This window comes from Ciconia boyciana, chromosome 3 (genome assembly GCF_034638445.1).
Source record: "Ciconia boyciana chromosome 3, ASM3463844v1, whole genome shotgun sequence".
NCBI lineage: Eukaryota > Metazoa > Chordata > Aves > Ciconiiformes > Ciconiidae > Ciconia > Ciconia boyciana.
This window is the reverse complement of record NC_132936.1, coordinates 3,913,083-3,925,120: the sequence shown is the minus strand read 5'-3', so window position 1 is coordinate 3,925,120 and position 12,038 is coordinate 3,913,083.

Sequence of the window (12,038 nt, the reverse complement as noted above, 5' to 3'; positions counted from 1 at the left end):
AACCAAGGTTGACGCTTCTGGGGTTCATCCTGAAAATACCCTTTAATGCAACCACATGTGTGGACCACCGAATCAAGGCCATGGTATCTCCATCTGGAGCACCAGCGGCATCGTGGAGGTGGCTGCTGCTCCATCTATTTGAAGCAGGAATCTCCTGGACATTGATTCAAGGGTTGTCCACAGCCACTCAGCAGCGAGACATGTTTCTCGCTGAAATTAAAGAGCACGTTTGAGACTAGTCCACGTGAATAATTAACTGCATTTTTTAATTTAGATGGCAGACTGGAAGACCACGGATTTCTTCAGGCTAACTAGAAGACCAAATTCCAGATTATTTTTTCTTGCCCCAAAAAACTCACATTTTTTCGCAAATTTTGGATGGGGGGAGTCAGTCAAGTATTTAATTGGTCACATTTTGCTTCTACTTAAAACAGTTCTAAAAATATTAATTTAAAACTGAAACCATTAACACTTCATTTTCATTCAAACATTGTTTTGTAATGAACGGTCAAAATATTTTCCCTGAAATAGCCTTAATGAAACTTTTCCACTTTCTCTCTTTCAGTGGGTATCAGCCATTCATCCAGCTAGACCCAACCCCTGAAGTTTCAGTCAGCCCAAAGCTCTATATATTTTTCAGCATGAAGAAATCGTTTAAAAACAAATTGGCCCAGCTTGATTTCTGACTCCCTTTGGGTCATTTAAGAGGAAGCACAAAACAATTGTACACATTTTAACTTGCGGTCATGCTCCCTGGCATGGTCTGCCCCGACATACTAATGGACAAGACCTTGCTCGTCTGTCACAGCCCCAATGCAGCAATGATGAAAAGGGTCATTGTTCCTAGGAGAGTGTCTCATTCCTCACTCTTTTGGCACTGGGAAGTGCTATCGTATAATCAGTGAGTGATTTGTATTTTGACATCTCCCACAATTGCCTCCATATAGCCCTTAATGAAATTCAATAGACATATCATCACAGAAATGCCGCGATAAGTCCCACTTACATCGGGAAAGCCAGGGAATTACATGTTTAAGGACTTACAGACTGAATTTTCAGATTGCCTCTGCTATACGGTATTTCAGCTCTCACAGTCTAACCTTTTTTTTTTTTAATATGTATATCTAGAAAAAAAAACCCAGCTGGAGTATTCCCGGCACCTTGTGGGTTTTTTTCACAGACTACTGTCTGCTAAGCGGGTTTTATTTTAGATCAAGGAAGACAGAAGGGGGGAAAAGAAAAAAAAAAGATTGCAAGGAGGAGGCGGCAGGCTACACACCGAAACCAGAATCAGACTCGCTTCCCTCACTGCATGCTTTACAACCAAGTGCCATGTCTGAGGAGGTGCAAACAAGGGAGCGAGACATCCCAAAACCTCAGGGAGAAATCCCCCCTCGGGCATTGCTGATAGCCCAGCCGCCATCCAGAGGAGCCATGCAGTAGCCCAAAGGAGGAGCGGCACCAAAATCTGTGCAAACCACTCCCAGAAATCCTCACCGGTCTCCATGCTACCCGGGAAATCTGGAAAGCTGAATAACACCAGCACCTCCCTCCAACCAAGGGACACCCCTGAGCCGCAAATAACCGCACTCACTTGTGTGAAGCTGGGCCCCAACCCACAATGGTTGGATGTGGATTTTAAAGTAGGCGATGATCAGATTAGGGGCAAACTCTTGATTTCAGGTTTTCATCTCTCATCTTTTCAATCTATTCTATAAAGAAGGGCCAAGACACCAGCTCCATGCACCCATCATTCACAGCAGCCGAGACCTGGGCTTGCCCCATCCTTGCAAAAGGTGGATGCTGCAGAGTGCCTGTGGTCTGAGCCTTGGGGCAGACAAACCATCCTGGTCACCATTGCCTTCAGCATCTTAATGTGCTACAAACCTTTGGGTCAGCCACCGCAAGAGGTCTGCAATGCCCAAGCCCTGAGATGTTGGTGGAAGATGCCCAGTGCTTAACTGCTGCCCCATCCCTGACACCCCCTCTCCCTGGTGGCTGTCTCCCTCCCTGCCCCCACTCTCAGAGAGGAGGAGGAGGAGGATGGGGGCTATTACACAATGTTTTTGTTCCACTGACAATTTCCCTCTGCCAGCTGGAACAGGCTGCTCATAAATTGCAGCTTTCTGGAGGGGTTTCAAGAGCTTTGCATTCTTAGATCATTGTTTCTCCTCCCCGGGAACAACGGGGGTAGGAAGGAGCTGCTCAAAAAGTGCCATGTGCTACAAGGGGTTTTCTTTAGGATGGGGATTGCTTCGGGAGGCAGAGGGAGTTTCCCCCAAACGCTTCAGCTTGCAGCCTGGGTAGCTAAGGAGGCAACTCAACGGGAAGCAGGAACGCTGTTAACAGTGCTCTGTGGAGATCTGCAAAGGTCAGCTCCTTCCTAACTCACCAGAAAGGTAGTTAGAACAATTATCCTTTGATTATAAGGTGGAAAATGAGATGTGGGATGGCCCAAGCTGTGGCTGCTCAGTCTGAGATACAGCCGAGGACCTTCTGTCCTTTCAGATGTGACCACCTGGTCACGCTCAGCATGTCCTTTGTCACCCTGGAAGCTGCTGGGACTGGGCTTTTAGACAAAAGCCTGTCCTGCAAGTGAATTAAAATTGGAAGCCTGTTGCAAGGCTTTTAACCAAATCAAGCTCTTAATGCTATTAAGCTCATCCTGTGAAACCCCCAGCTTGTTAGACTGCCCTGTCCCCCTTCCCATGCTGCCAATTCCAGCCCCAGCTTTGGTGGCTTTGGCACGTGGCTTGCCAAGGGTTAGCTCTGCCTGCTCGATTGTCAGCAAGCCTGATGTTGGTCTGGACTGACTCCTGGCAGGTATGGCTCAGGAGTTAGTGTAAGCCAGGGACCATCCCCAATAGGCAATCTGTGTGCAGCCACCTCTTTTGGGGTACGAAGGTTTAACCATATGAACCTGTCTGGGCCATACCAGTTGGTCTCATGGACAGAGGAGGGACCCTGGTGCTGTTCAGTTCACCAATAGAGATGCAACGTCTGCATGAAGAAATGCAGTCAGGACAGTGTGCAATAAACCTTTCTAATAAAGCAGCAATCACTAATGACTCGTAGTCTTGCAAAGGGACAGTTCCCTAGTGCACTTTTAAGCCAAGGCTGTAGAGACAAAGTTCTCTTGATTCATGACATACAAACCTCCCACCCAGAGGTAGGATCACTCATTTGGAGGGGAACACCAAGCATCTCCACCAGCAACCAGGATCCATTCTCCAACCTAAGGCCAAGTGACCAGTCTGGCCTAGTCCATATTATTAACTAATGAACAGGAAGCGACAGCCAAACTGCATCTTAGGAATGTCCCTGACCCAGGCAAGCTCCCAAACCTTGCCTGGAGATTTTTGTCCCATGCCTAAACCATGCCAAGGACTGTGATGACCACTGAACAGTTGAATTCCAGCGCTTGGAAATGCTCCTCAGCTGTCTGGTTTGCTAGCACAAACATAGCCACAGCACAAAACCTAGCAAAGTCCTAAAGAAGTTGTTCTTCCTTGCTTGGGTCTCTTATAAGACCACCCAACACAAGTAGAGGACACCAGTCCTCTCAGATCCCCATGGGAAAGCTTGGCCAGCTTGTTAAGATAGGTGACTATAAAATCTTAATTATCTTAATCAGCTGCCAGTCTGCTCTGAGCAGTGGTTCCAGGGATGCCAGGATGTTCCCTAGACATCTTGGTAACAAGATGTAATCAGCAAAAAAAAAAAGGGAATTATTTATCAGATGGTTCCTTGCCATGTTGGAGGAGAGGATGGCGGAGGGAGGATGCTCCAGGGGCCCTACGGGAAGGGGCGGCAGCCTCCAGCACCTCTCCGAAGGATGATGTGTTGTGGTGTTCCTGGAAATCCCTCCTGCAGGCAAAAGCCAACCACCAAAAGGAAATGAAAGATCCCCTGCTGTGTCCCCTGGGTGGGATCAGCCATGATGCCACACAACAGCCAAGCTGAGCCCCTGCCCTGGACAAAGAGGAAGGCTCCAAGCAAGGGGCTGTATATAGGCAGCCACACTGCCTGGGAACAGTCCCTCTTTGGGTTTTTCACCATTTTCCTATTCATTTTTTCCATCTCTTATCCAGAGGGAGGAAGGCTCTCCTGAGATGAGCCTTGTTTGAGAGTAACCAGACCAGAAAGGGCATGAGATGGTTCAGGGCAGTCCCTAGGAGAGTGGAAACGCTGGATTTCTCTCTCCATTTCTGTGCCTTCACCAATGACTGTTTAAGGCAAAACATACAGAGACACTGGGAGCCAGCGAGCTGGGCTTGCTCAGCTTGAACCAGCCACAGCAGGTCCAGGTTCCTGTAGGGTCTCTTTGTTTCCCTCATGGTTGTCCAGCTATTCCTTTCGGATGAGCAAAGGCAGGGACTGATCTCAGTGCATGCAAGCCTTGAGATCTGTTATGTACCCCAGTGCAAGGTGAAATTTGCCCCATTGCTTGTGGTTTCTTCCCTGTTTCAGGGTTCTGGCACAAAAAAAGGATTTAATACCAGGACTTTAGTACTAAGGGGTTTCTTCATACCCCCAAAATGCAGGCCTTCTTCCTGGCCCCAATTTAAAGTCATTGCCACCAAAGAAGAAAAGCAGATTCCTTTGTATGCTCTCTCTCTCCCTGAAGTCCCACATCTGTTTCTGCAGAGCAGCTTGTACACCAGCCTCCACAGAACCATGCCCTGTAGCTTGGGGTCCCTGGGTCCCTGCCTTCTTGCTCTTCATATATCCAGAAATGAATTCCTGGAGGACATGCTTCATGATCTTTCCAGGGCCCATGGTGAGGCTGACCTCTGTAGCTCTCCACATCCTCCTTTTTCCCTTTCTTAAGATACGTATAATGCTTGGAGACACCTGATGGGTGGACAGAGGCCAGACACCGTGGTTTTTTGTAGATGACAGGCAGCAGCCTCACAATCACATCAGAGAGCTCTGTCAGAGCACTAGGATGAATCTCATCCAGTTTCATGGGTGTAAATACGTTTAATTGCACTAAATAATCCCTAACCTTTTTCTTCCCCCACTGGTGGCTGTTTTGCTTCCCAAACGCTGTTGTTATATGCAGAAGCTTGGAGCAAGTCTGACCTATAAAAACTGAGGCAAAAAAGGCATTCAACCTTTTCCATAATCATCCATCACTAGGCTATTCCCCCATTCACCAATCAACCTACATTTTCCCTGAAGTATGCTGTTAAAATACTTGCAAACCCCCTTTTTGTTACTCTTAGCATCCCTGGCCAGCCTTTGCTCCAGCTGGTCTTTAGCCCTTCTGCTTTTATCCCTAAGTACCCAAGCAATGCATTTGCGCTCTTCTTTCATTTTCTCTCCTTATTTCCATTTCTTGTATGCTCCCTTTTAGCAGCTCAGTTCACTAAGAAGTGTCTTAATTAGCCAAGCAGGCTTTGTGCTGAAATTCCTGATTTTCATGTGCAAAGGAAGGGTTTGTTCCCAAGCTCTGAATAAGTTTTCTTTAAAAAAATCCGGCAGCTGCCTTGGACACCTTCTCCCCTCATAGCAACCTCCCAGTTCCCCAAATAAGCTGAAGTCAACTCTCTTGAGGTCCAGAGTCCTCAATCCACAGCTTGACTTCTCAAGTCCTTCTCCAGATGCATCTCACAGCTACAAGAGACCAATCTACCACTCCTGACCACAATTACCCTCTGCTCCTCCACGTTTATGAGCAGCAGGTCAAGCACATTGATGGACGTGGACAGGCATTGATCAAGGACAGCTGATGAGCTTGAAAGTTAGCGAGAGGAAGGCAAGGATGGTAGTTAAAGACAGATGACAGACCCTGATGGTACAAGTTTTTCTTTCTTAGAAAACTGGGTTAGAAACAGGGCCAGTCCTGCTCTCGCTGGAATTGGCCTGGATCCCTTCCAGGTGCCAACCTACCTGCCCGCTAACCACCCTCCAGCCTTTTTTCCTTCTCTCCCATTCGATGACCCAAGCGTGGTGGGGCAGGATTGACTTCATGCCTCGGGTTTTCTGCATGGTTTAGCCACATTAGTTAAAATCTGGATAGGTTCATCACTCCAGCTCCCCACATGGCTGCACCAATGTGTGTGCCAATGCACAGGAGAGGGGTAGGAAGGAGGGGGACAGGCACAGGACCCCTCAACTCCTCAGCACCAGCTGGTGCTGCTCATGGAGCTACATGTTGTGTCTAACTAGCACAGAAAACACAGCCAAGAGCAAGCCCCACAACCAGCCCCATGCTCCTGGCACATACCAGCAGCACTTTCCCAAACCACACCTGGGAACTGATGGGAGCACGGGCTGGTCTCCAGCAGCAGTCCGATACTGCTGCCCTGCTGGGGGAGGGAGGGAGGATGCTTAGCTACAGGTGTGGATGTCATCATATGGATGACATCATCTATATCATGCCACTTGATTCTTGGGACCAAAGGATAGTTCCCAACCTGTTTTACTCACTAGCATAGATGTAGCCACAAAAGCCCGAATCTGAGGTCTTGCATTCACCAAAGGCTCAGCTGCAACGTTTCAGCTGGTGCTTGTGGCAAGTGGGATTTGCAGATGCCCCCTCCCCAAGCACCAGACCAGCCTGTGTTTCCTCGGCTTGGCCAGACATCCAGCCCAGCCTGGCCAAGGACTTAGCTCCTGTAAAGAGGGCATGCCTTTCCCCCGATAGCCCACTGCCTTCCTCTTCCCTTGCTCTAACCGGTGGGAGAGTCTATCCCAAGCCTAGTCGCCAGCATCACAGCCCACAGGAAATAAGGCTTTTGATGAGTTCAAGCCCGGCAGATCTGAGAGATGGCATCGTGGCTCAGCCTTCCACCCCTCCAAGCTTAGCTCGCCTTTCTTTCCTAGCAGTGCCCTGCAGAGAGTGTTTACTCCTGCCTCCCCATTCCCCCCCACGCCTCTTTGTTTTCCTTTCACTGCTCAGCGGCTGCAGGGGTTTGATCACCTGCAGCTCGTTAATTACGATGTGCAGCTCCCCTCCGTCTCTGCGAAAAGCAAAGCAAAGAAAAGTCCCCTTTTAGCTTCTCCCCGGGGACTCGTTTTGTCTACGGGCCTCCAGTTTCCTCGGAGAGCAGCTCTGCCCCATCGCCTTGTGCATCCCGCTCGTACAAAGCCCTCTTTGTGCTGGCGCTGGGCTCCAGCCAGCCCAGGCTGCAAGCACATGCTTATCTTTAAGAGAAAGCGGCATTACCGGCTTCAGCAAGACAGCTCGCATACTTGGACGAGGAGTGCATCATGCCAGGCATCTGAGCTCCTCCTGCGGGTACTCGAGAAATGCCCTGCCCCAACCCATGCTGTAAAGTCACCCCTTTTCCGTGCCTTCCCCCAGGGCTGCGCTCAGAGTTGTGAAGATGAATCCTCCAGGCAAGGCGATGCAGAGGGGACGGTGCTCCTGCTGCCCTGCTCGTCTGCCATCACTTACTGGCACCAGCCAGAGGGACGTTGGGCTGTTTGGCCGGGATTTGGGGGGCTCTTGCCAGCACAGGATTCCTCAGGGGCTCACCCCAGTCTCCAGGGGTAATTGCTAAGGGGGCAGGGGGAAAGTCAGGAGTCTCTGGCAACAGTACAGTGCCGACGCTCTTCCTGGGATGCAAAGATTCAATTCATCATGTCCAGGTACCTGGAGGGTTTTCATACATCGCAGAGAAGGCTGTTGGGGGAAGCTGTCTGAGCGGAGAAAAGGGTGGATTCAAGGGCTGCTCTTAAAAGAGGCAACGTGGATTTCATGTCTGGAGTGGGCTCAGCAGGAGGGGATTCAGGCAGGGTTTTTTGGGAGTCCCTCTAGCCTGTTTTTGCTTGGAAAGGTGGCAAATTCCACTGATGCTACTGGTTTGTCCTCTGCAAGCTGTACTTGTAGACCTCTAGCCTTGCGTGCAAGGCGTGGGCTCTGGGCTTGTTTTGGCAGGGTTGCTCACAAACTGCAGGCTGAGCATGAGCTCTTACTGTTCCCCTCCGTGGGTCCCAGAGGGGAAAGCACACTGCTTCACTGATAGGGAGTGCCCTTAACCTCATAGGTGACTACATCTGTGTGTTATTGTAGGGTCTTTTCTAGGGGGAACACCCTGATTTTTAATTACTGGGTTGCTGGTGAGAAGATTTTTGCAGTCACAGCCTGATTTTTTCCACTGGGTTGTTTGCAGGTAGAAATCATCAGGTTGGGAGTGGCAGTCCAGGTTATTTACCCACCTCCAGAACAAGCCATGAATCCTGATAGCGTAAGCCCTTGCCTGCCTTCTTACAGAGAGGTTTCCCTGGAGTTTTGCTGGCTCGTTTTTGCAGGCTTGCATGCACACCAGCTCTTGCTTGCCCATGCCAGCTTGCTCCCAGCAAGCGTCAGTGGACATTGCCGTGGGTTTTGTAATGCTGGCGGTGTAGGAAAAGGAGCAAAGGTGTCTATTACAGGTAAGTCTTTTGCAAGAGGGGGAAACCTGCATCTTCTGTCCCCAGCCAGCGCTGCCTGGAGGGAAGGGAAAAGCAAAGCTGCTCCCTCTGAAATCCGGGAGGAGAGCAAAAAGTGAGGGCTTGAGGGATGTGCCAGCGGCAGACAAAGGCGTGCCGAGGAGGGGAGGGAGCGAGGAGCTGGCTTCAAGGCTGCTGGCCGGGTTGCCATGGATTTTGTGCTAATCGGCCCCTTTCTTGCCTGGAAGCAGAGGGAAAAGGGAGGGGTTTGAGCACGGAGGAGCTGCCTTCGTACCTGAGCTGTCTCCTGTGACCATCTGTCCAGTGGCTGTGCCAGACTGAAGGGCCAAAATTCGTCGGTACAGGGTATTTTGGGAAATAAGGAGGCGATGTCCCTGCGCCAGGGACGCCTGCTCCGCGGCATGCTGCTGTGCTCCTGGCTGCAGCTCGGACCCAGCCATGCTCTCCCGTAGGGCTGCCCGCGTGCTCTGGATCGTGCTGCATTTGAGGTGTGGGTGATGGAGAGGGGAGATTCACAGGAGCAGACAGCAGGGCCAGGATTTTCGGGTGCCCACACGGGCTGCAGGATATCTCCAGACCCCAGAGAAACCTCAAAAGCTTTCCTCTTCCCCTGCAATGCAGACAGTAACACTCCCAGCTCCATGAAAACATCCCTCCTCAGATTTCCTCTGTCTCCAAGTCCCCGGTTACGTGTTCATGAGCGCATTTCTCACCGTGACATGCTCAGGATGCCATTGCCTACCTGCACCAGGGAGGATGGGGTCACGTCTGTGCTAAACCTCCCTTCCTCTGAGTGACTGCTTTTTGTTAAGCCCTGGGTTTGAGAGCATCAGGAAAGCCACCCTGGTAAAGCCAGGTACAACGCTGGCTTCCCTGAGAGCGCTGCTGCCTTCGCCAACCCAGGCGAGGATGCCCGCAGTGAAGTACGAGGAGTCGGAGCTGGCATCAAGCATTCAGCAAGGCAATCACATGTCAAAGAGCTTGGGGTTTTGAAGATGCCCTGCACTGTTATAAAGGGATTATAACTTATTAACATGGCTGCCAAAACCCATTAATTAGCCTCAGACATGTAAAGAGATCTCTGGCTGGGGATCAGCTTCCAGGAGCGTGATGTATCTGCTGGGTGTGAGTGTGCGTGTGTACCACAACGTGAACCACGGTGCGTGTGTCTGCCTGTGCCGCGGTGCTCACGGGGTGTGGATGGGTGCGCGTGTGCTGCTGTGCGTGTGTGTGTTGGCACACATCTGTGTCCTACAGGTGTGTGCATGCCCATAGACTATGCTGAACACGCTCATGTGTGTAACACAGACTTTGTATGCGTGTGTATACAGGTAACATGTTCAAACCATAATAAAGTGATAATAAACAGCATATATGTGTGTGTAGCGCAACGCTTGTGCACATACGTGTATCACTTGTGCGTGTGTGTTGAACACAGCAGCGTATGTGTGAAAACTGTTTGCAGGTGGTAAGCGTAGACCACAAAGCACGTGCACAACATTTGCGTGCACGTGTGCCACTGTGCGTGTGCATGCGTGTGGGTATGTGTGCAAGTGTGCGTGTGTGCCTCGTTGTGTCGCACTCGTGTGAGCACAACGTGCGTGGGTGTGTAGGGCTGGTACTATACATGTGGCTCACTGCAACGCTCAATTTTATCTTCATTTTCAGGTTGTTTCCTTGAAGAGCGCTGAGGGGCAGAGCCGGGCTCCAGAGCTGAACGTGCCGATGCTCCGGGGTGGGGTTGCAAACCAGCCTGGGGTGCGTGTCACCCTGTGGGCTGTCAGATGGGCCAAGCATACAGTTACCGCCCTGTCGCTGTGCCGTGACCACCAGCCACGTTGTCCCTGCCTGCGTGGTGCTCCTGTGACCGCAGGAGACGCACAGGGACAGGGGACAACCCCACTGCTCCCGGTAGCCCTTGCCAGCGCGGGCAGGTTGGAGAGTGGAGAAGAGCTGTGCTGGCTGTCCTTGGGGACAGGAGATGAAGCACATCCCTTTGGGACCTAAGTAGCACCTCCCCAAAAGAGAGCCACTGTCAGAGGATGGATCCTCATGACACATTTCATCCCCAAACCCCCCTTTCCTCCTCTGCGCCAGTCTCCCAAGCCTGCTCCTTGCATCGTGGTTCTCCAGCTCCTCTCCCCTCCCCAACAACCCCTCCAACACCCTTTTTTCTCTGAAAACCCCTCGGCTGCGGGACTGAGATAAGGACACACACTTGAAAAGAATGCAGATGTTCTTCATTCAGTCTTGCCTTCCAGCTGGCTGCCAGAAGCTCCTGCTCCAGCCCGTTGGATAGACAGAGGAAAGTGCCGGTGCTGCAGAAAGCCCTGCTTGAGTGAGGAGCTGTTTGCTGGCTCGCCTTTTCGTTTCTCCTTCCTCTGCATCCCAAACAGTCAAATACTTGCCTTTCCTTGTAGCATCTTTTTGTTTTGGGTGGGGAGGGAGAAAATGGTCTCAGTTCACCCAGCCCATCTGTCTTCTGTATCACTGTAGATCTCATTAAAAAAGAGGACATAATTAAAGAGGGAATAAATAAGAACTGTGCTGGGTCCTGTTTTACTGTTTAGTGGTGTTCCCAGATATTTGTCTGCTCAGTTGTTAGTGCTTGTCCTGCACTGGCTGCATCCAAGGGCATCTCTTCTCCTGGCTGCTGTGGGGTTTGGAGCACTATATAAAAGCAAACTTCAAGTCCTCAGTGGGCAGGAGCTGATCTTTGCACTGCTCCTCAAGGACAAAAAGGGAGGGAGCCCCAGCTGCCCTTTTGGTGGTATGTCCCTTTCTGGATGGAGCCGGTTCACTGCGTCCATCTACCACAGGAGCTCTGCCAGGCTGGGGCTGCGCCCACGCATATACCACTTCCAGAGCTCTTCTGGGCACCAGAAAACATTTTTTTTTCTTTTTTTCCTGGGTTTTTCATAGTGACTCTTGAGATACTCATCCAACTCCACTGCTGCAAAATCCAGAGCTGGTAAGCATGCAGGCTGGTTGTAAAACCTACACACCTGAGCTTAGAGGACCTCTGAACTTTTTAAAACCACTGCAAAAGCTCCCAGTGCAATCACTTCTCTGGGCAGCTGCTTTATACTCCGAGGCTGTGGTGCTCAGGTACCAAAGACCATAAATCAGAGGTGTAGCTGGTTTGGATCTGCCAGATCCCCTACACAAAGCCATAATTCTCCCTCCAGGTCCCAAAGGATGGCTGTCCTCACCCCAAAAGCCTTTACTGGCCCATCAGTCTGGGCAATGGCAGTGGCTATCCTTATCACAGCAAGGGCCAAGTGGGCACAGGATTTCAGTGGGAAAGGATGAAGGCAACCTTCCCTCCTCAGGATCTCATTTTGAGGGTGCATCTTCATCCTGGCCCCCACTTTTAAGCTTCTGCAATCAGCGTAAGGTTTTCCTGAGCAAGACTGGGTTCAATTGCTGTGGATAGACCAACCTTCCATGAATTTCTCTTATCCCCTCCTTGAATCTCTATAACCCCTGGGCTCTGCAGGGGAGGAATGCATTAGCCCAGGAGTCAGGAGGTCTTTGAGGGCTCCCAAAGGCTTATGCTCAAGTCCAGGCTGGGAGATGTCTCTGTTGCACGTGCTTGGGCCAGTCCTCAGCCATCACAGCCAGGGGCAGCCGTT